A 7,813-nucleotide genomic window follows, 5' to 3' on the forward strand; every position below is an offset into this window, starting at 1 on the left:
TGGTGGTATTAAAGTAATGGGTGGCGTTCGGGGTCGAGAGCCTTCTACCGACTGACAGTCAGGGGAGAGGGAGATACAGAGATAAGGAAATGCAAGGTGTGAAAACGAGACAAAGGGGATGGAGATCAAGGAAAACATAGTGTGGGAATGGGAGTTAAAATGGTCAGCAACCAGGAGATCCCTGTAGGCCTTGGCGGACAGAGCGCAAGTGTTCGGCAAAACTGACCAGCAACGAGCCTCTGGTGTCAGTTGAGAGTTTATCACCTTCAAAACGTGATGTCTCGCTGATAACTCAGTCTCAGCTATTTGCCACCACACTAAGGAATTTACAGGCACTGTGCTGTTCATTATCAAGGCAATGTTGAGCGAATGTACCGTGTTCACTTTGATTATCACCGCCGGGCAAAGGTGTTAAAAAGCCAGAAGTTGTCGCGAAATATTCCTTCGTAGCAAAAATAATGAACAAAATGAAACATTAACTTCCTTTCTTCACGGATACCGCCCGGCCTGTCGTATATCTCGGGAACATAGACACAAAATGCTGGAGCGACTCAGTGGGACAGGCAGCATCTCTGGAGGAAAGGAACGGGTGGCCTTTCGGGGTCGAGACCCTTCTTCAGACTGAGAGTCAGGGGAGAGGGGAACGAGAGATACTTAGGACGAGCGAATGGAAGATATACAGAAAGCAACAGTAATCAAGGAAATGTGGAGCCCACAATGGTCCATTGTTGGCTGCAGGGTAGGTGACAACGAGTTATACGGACTGTGGAACTCAACAGGGTGACGGTAAAACTAGTCCAATGACTAGAGTTGGGAGAGGGACAGAGAAAGAGGGGGAATGCAAGGGTTACTTGAAGTTAGAGAGATCATACTGCTGGGTTGTAAGCTGCCCAAGCGAAATATGGCGTGATGTTTGTCCAGTTTTCGCTAGGCCTCATTCTGCCAGTGGAGGAAGCCCAGGACCAGGGTTGCCAACTGTCCCGTATTAGCCGGGACATCCCGTATTTTGGGCTAAATTGGTTTGTCCCGCACGGGACCGCCCTTGCCCCGTATTAGGCCCGTGGGCTGCTGTCGGCCGGGACAGTGTAGGCTGACGGAGCGCGTTCGAGGAGTGGGGCCGAGTGTGTTCACCTAACGGAGGTTCCATAGCAACCAGCCTCCCGGCCCGGGCGGCCGCCATTGGTGGAGCGGGAGCACGTGGCCGCTGGCTGGGTGAGTTCACGTGGGGCGCGGGACGGTGACGTCACCTTGTCCCGTATTTGGGAGTGAGATAGTTGGCAACCCCTTCCCCAGGACAGAGAGGTCAGCGTGGGAATGGGAGGGGGAGCTTTAAGTGTTGTGGCAACCGGGAGATCACGTAGTATCTGGGGAACTTCCTTCTATTTCAGATTAAGATCAAGGCTCGCATTATCTCTCACTGTATTTTGTCACAGCTCCCTCGGGGGCATTCACACCATTAGGTACCGACTAAAGGATGGGCACTTTTGTGACGCAGGCAAGTTGAATTTCCAGCTTATTCTGAAAAGGATAGGATTTCTTCATGAAATAATCACTAGCGTATCACGTCTTCACGGAGGTCAGTGTCCCACTGAAACCTGCTTCGAGTTACTGACTTTATAGTCATCCATTTCCTCTTGCCATTGCTGCGTGACAGGACATTAATCAACGCTGGCCACTGCTGTTCTCGTGCCTGGTTGTGGGAGCGGGTGTCACTGTGACTCAGTGGGCAGGTTGCTGGTCTCTGACGCAGGGCGGTGCATGAAGGAATTACCCAGCTGAGGGTTAGAAATTCCAGCCCAATACAGCTCTGAGTTAGAGTTGCGATATCAGAGGTCCTGCCTGACAGGTGACAGACATCCTGATACAGGCACAATAAGCTGGAGTAAAAACCCAGGCAGCATCATCTCTGGAGAGAAGGAATGGGTGACGTTTCGGGTCGAGACCCTTCTTGAGAAACGTCACCCATTCCTTCTCTCCAGAGATGCTGCCTGCCCCGCTGAGTTACTCCAGCATTTTGTCATATCATATCATATCATATATAGACAGCCGGAAACAGGCCTTTTCGGCCCACCAAGTCCGTGCCGCCCAACGATCCCCGTACATTAACACTATCCTACACCCACTAGGGACAATTTTTACATTTACCCAGCCAATTAACCTACATACCTGTACGTCTTTGGAGTGTTTTTTGCGTCTATCTTCGGTTTAAACCAGCACCTGCGGTTCCATCCTACACATATGACATCCTTATATCCGGGCAGCGCAGTGGCGCGGCGGTAGAGCTGCTACCTCACTGCGCCAGAGACCCAGGTTCAATCCTGACTGTGGGTGCTGTCTGTGTGGAGTTTGCACATTCCCCCTGTGACCGTGTGTGTTTCCTACTGGTGCTCCAGTTTCCTCCCTCGTTCCAAAGACGTGCAGGTTTGTAGGTCAATTGGCTTCTGTAAATCTTCCCCAGTGTGTCGGAGAGAACTGGTGAACGGTGATCGCTGGTCGGCGTGGACCCGGTAGGCCGAAGGGTCTGTTTCTACCCTGTGTTTCTAAACTAAATGCAAGTAAAAATCCCACAATGTCTTTTCAAAGAGGGTGAGGGAAGATCCTTCAGGTGTCAACATCTGACAGTGCTTATCCAACTACTGCCTAGAGGCTGTGTGTAAGATCATGAGACGAATAGATCGGGTAGGCGCACTCTTGCCCAGAGTAGGGGAATCGAGAACCAGAGGACATAGGTTTAAGGTGAAGGGGGAAAGATTTAATAGGAATCTGAGGGGTAGTTTTTTCACACAAAGGGTGGTGGATGTATGGAACGAGCTGCCGATGGAGGTAGTTGAGGCTGGGACTATTGCAATGTTTAAGAAACATTTACACAGGTAACTGGATGGGACGGGTTTAGAGGGATATGGGCCAAACGCAGGCAGGTGGGGCTAGTGTAGATGGGACATGTGGGCAAGTTGGGCCTAAGGGCCTGTTTGCATGCTGCATCACTCTACGACTCTGTGACTGCTCTTCAAACACGGCCTAACTGGCTGCAAAGCGTCTCATCGCTGGGTTTGAGCAAGTTGCTAAACAGATGCTGTCTTTGTGTGGAGTTCCTGGATGAGACCTAATTCACAAAGTTTGTTTCTTAAATATGAGCAACCTTTGAGATGGAATCGGATAAATAATCGGCAGGTCTCGGGGAAAGCTCTGATGGGGGTGCAGTTAATTGGATATGCTCAATGGGTCAGCACAGGCTCGACTGGCCAAATGGCCTCGTTCTGTGTGGTACCAGTCTGTGAGTGGTCGCTACACACTGTGTACTTAACCTGTGGTTAGGTTAGTGTCGGGGACTGGTTCAACTGTCAATACAAGATTTGGTGGCCATAGATAAACCTTATTCATAGGTCTATAGTTGTATAGCAATGCAGTGGTGATAATTACTGCCATAGCACATATCATTACATTTGTCTCCAATATTTGCAATACTAACATCAAGTTCTCATCGGGAAACAAGCCATTCGGCCCAACTTGCCCATGTCGGCCAAGGTGCCTCATCAACGCTAGTCCCATTTGCCAGTGTGTGGCTCAAATTCGTGCCCATAACTTCTAGAAGCAGAATCAGGCCATTCGGCCCATCAAGTCTACTCTGCCATTCAATCACGGCTGATCTATCTTTCCCTCTCAACCCCAATTTCCTGCCTTCTCCCCATAACCTCTGATACCCGTACTAATCAAGAACTTGTCGATCTCGGCCTTAAAAATATCCATTGACTTGGCCTCCACTACCATCTGCCACAATGAATTCCACAGATTCACCACCCTCTGACTAATTAAATTCCTCCTCATCTCCTTTCATACCTCTTTTTATTCTGAGGCTGTGGTCACTGCTTCTAGGCTCTGCCATCCTTCCAAACTTTTCATACCCATGGTACCTGTCCAAATGTTTTGTAAGTGTAGTTATAGTATCGGCCACAGCTACCATCTCAAGATACAAGATACCGGAGTAGAATTAGTCCATTCGGCCCATCGAGTCTACTCCGCCATTCAATCATGGGCTAGTCTCTGCCTTCTCTGGCAGCTTGTTCCATACATCAGGCCACATTGGGCCGAATAACCTGCTAGTGGAATCAAGGGATATGGGGAGAAGGCAGGCACGGGTTACTGGTCGTGGACGATCAGCCATGATCACAATGAATGACCGTGCTGGCTTGATGGGCCAAATGGCCTCCTCCTGCACCTATTTTCTATGTTTCTATGTGGGTGGGGTGGGAGAAATGAATGCTCTTTCACTGCCTGCCCTTATACCATGCTACCACCCGATACCATGAGGATGACGAGTCCCTCCCTTGGAAGCTGGGCAGAGCAATTAAATTGAAAGGCAACACCTTGCGGATGATTAACAGTTCCTAGAAGAGGTTAGTTCATATTAAAACTGATGAGCTGTGGAGATCGAAGGATAATGATGGGTGAAACTAAGGACTTGCTGGCAGACGCAGGCTGGCGGGGCATGTGGGGTCAGATGTCAGCGGTGACTGAGGCAAACACTCCCATAATTATGAGACACACAAAATGCTGGAATAACTCGGCGGGACAGGCAGCATCTCTGGAGAAAAGGAATAGGTGACGTTTCGGGTCGAGACCCTTCTTCAGACTCAGGGGAGTCGGGGAAAGAGAAACGAGAGATATATAGATGGTGATATGGAACAAATTAATGAAAGATACGCAATAAAGTAATGACGATAAAGGAAACAGGCCATTGTTACCTGTGGGCTAGGTGAAAACGGGTTACAGACAATGAAACTCACCAGGACGACAGTGAAACTAGTACGACGTCGAGGGAGGGGGAGAGACGGGGAGAGGGGGGATGCAAGATTTACTTGAAGTTAGACAAATCAATGTTCATACCGTTGGGTTATTCAGGGCCCAGAAGGTAATGGAACAGAACCTTTACTTTCATACTTTACAGGTACAGCATGGAAACAGGCCCTTCGGCCCACCGAGTTCGTGCTGACCAGCGATCACCCCATGCACTAGCACTGTCCGGCACACTGGGGACAATTTCCAATTTACAGAAGACTTTTAACCTACAAACCCGCACGTCTTTGGAAAGTGGGAGGAAACCGGAGCAGCCGGAGAAAACCCACGCGGTCACGGGGAGAACGTACAAACTCCATACAGATAGAACCTGTGGTCAGGATCGAACCTTCATCTCTGGCACCGTAAGGCAGCAGCTCTGCCGCTGGGCCCTGTGCTGCCCTCTCATTATCCAGACGCAGTCAGTGTGGGGGAACAATGTACTGGCACGAGTTTACAGGCGACGGGGAGACCCATCGCCTTTGGGCACCCTGCACTCTGTGGCGGGTGAGGCAAAGACACCCACCCCGTGTGCCCAACCCTGGTGCGCACCCATATCTCCCACCCACCCCACTCCTCTCCCCTGCTTCGTACACACATCTCCCATCCCCATGTACCTCAATCCCATTGAGTCCCCCCCCCCCCATCGTCTCCACCTACATCACCCTCCCCCACTGTCTCCACCTATACCCCCCTCCCACACTCCTCACTCCTTTCACTCCTCTTTTCTCCTTTGGAGAAACAGGCTCGTCGGTCCACCGGGTCCGCGCCGACCAGTGATCCTTGCTCACCTGCACTATCCTGCACACACACACACACACACACTAGCGATAATTTACCATTTTACCAAGCCAATTAACCTGCAAGCCTGTACGTCTTTGGAGTGTGGGAGGAAACCGGAGATCCCGGAGAAAACCCACGCAGGTCACGGGGAGAACGTACAAACTCCGTACAGACAGCACCCGTAGTCAGGATCGAACCTGGATCTCTGGTGCTGCAAGGCACCGTGCCACCCTAATCTGACAACCTTTTGTCTCCCCTTCATCTCTGGCCTTTGCCCACTCACCTGCCCAAGGGGGGGGTGGTGGAGGAGGCAGAAATGGTAGCGGCTTTCAAGGCACTCGTAGTAAGTCACGGGGATACGCAGAGAATGATGGGATATGGATCACGCGCAGGCAGAGATTAGTTTCACTTGGTGTCATGTTCAGCATGGACATTGAGGGCCAAAGGAGCCTGTTCCCTTGCTCTACGTGTACCAGAGATGGGTTAAGCAATCACAGATTTAAAAAGTGAACAATTGAGCCAGCACCAATTCCCATTCGTTGAAGGGCAAGCAAGCCTAACTTACCCAACGTTTTACAAACGTCGCGGAGAACCGGGGTTCGATCCTGACCGCGGGTGCTGTCCGTATAGTTTGCACGTTCTCCCCGTGACCTGCGTGGGTTTTCTCCAGGTGCTCTAGTTTCCTCCCACATTCCAAAGGCGTGCAGGATTACAGGTTAATTGGCTTCTGTAAATTTTCCTTAGTGTGTGTGTGGGAGAGAACTAGTGTAGGGGGTGATTGCTAGTCTCGGTGGGCCGAAGGGCCTGTTTCCACGCTGTATGTCTAAAGTCACCACTCATGGATACGAATTTTATTCTGTACTTTGGCCCCCAGTCCCCAAACTCCCTTCCAAGGCATTCAAAAAGCAATTGAACAAGCATGTTATCATATCATATCATATATATACAGCCGGAAACAGGCCTTTTCGGCCCTCCAAGTCCGTGCCGCCCAGCGATCCCCGCACATTAACACTGTCCTACACCCACTAGGGACAATTTTTACATTAACTCAGCCAATTAACCTACATACCTGTACGTCTTTGGAGTGTGGGAGGAAACCGAAGATCTCGGAGAAAACCCACGCAGGTCACGGGGAGAACGTACAAACTCCTTACAGGTCAGCACCCGTAGTCAGGATCGAACCTGAGTTTCCGGCGCAGCATTCGCTGTAAAGCAGCAACTCTACCGGATGTCTGCAGGAATTCAAATGGGCCTACTTTAGATGGGGCACCTTAGTCACAGTAGAGACAGATTCCCTGCCACTTAAAGTCATCCTTTTTGGGGGACATGCTGTTGAATTTCCCAGTTCCTCTCTTGCACACACACCTGTCTTGAATGATGCAGAATAGAAACATAGAAAACAGGTGCAGGAGGAGGCCATTTGGTCCTTTGAGCCAGCACCGCCATTCATTGTGATCATGGCTGATCATCCGTAATCAGTAACCCGTGCCTGCCTTCTCCCCGTATCCCTTGATTCCGCTGGCCCCCAGAGCTCTATCTAACTCATTGGTGAATGCCACATAATCACCTATCTTTTCTGGAAGCAAATATTTTGGAAACAAGACCAAACTCTAGCTAAAAAGAACATGCAGCAGGAGAAAGAACGAGAAAATAAAAACGAGAAAAAAGTGGTGGCGCAGTAGGAGTTGCTGCCTGACAGCACCAGATCCCAGCTATGGGTGATGTCCGTCCGGAGTTTGTACGTTCTCCCCGTGACCTGCGTGGGTTTTCCACAAGATCAGATAGTTGTAAATCTGTGGAATTCTCTGCCTCAGAAGGCAGTGGAGGCCAATTCTCTGGATGCTTTCAAGAGAGAGCTAGATAGAGCTCTTAAAGGTAGCAGAGAATATAGCTGATATACGCCGGCATTTTGTGTCGACCAATGTCCGATCGAAGATGGTCTGGGGATCACCAATGAGGTGACAACAAAGTGCTGGAGTATCTCAGTCAGAAGAAGGGTCTAAACCCCAAACATCACATATCCGTATTCTCCAGAGACGGACACAACGTGCTGGAGTAACTCAGCGGCCCAGGCAGCATCTCTGGGGGAAAACAGGAATAGGTGACGTTTCGGGACAGGACAATTCTTCAGACTCCAGAGATGCTCCACGGATGCTGCCTGACCTGTTGAGTTACTGCAGCACCCATGGATGAATCC

The sequence above is a fragment of the Rhinoraja longicauda genome, chromosome 28, assembly GCF_053455715.1.
Source record: "Rhinoraja longicauda isolate Sanriku21f chromosome 28, sRhiLon1.1, whole genome shotgun sequence".
Taxonomy (NCBI): Eukaryota; Metazoa; Chordata; class Chondrichthyes; order Rajiformes; family Arhynchobatidae; genus Rhinoraja; species Rhinoraja longicauda.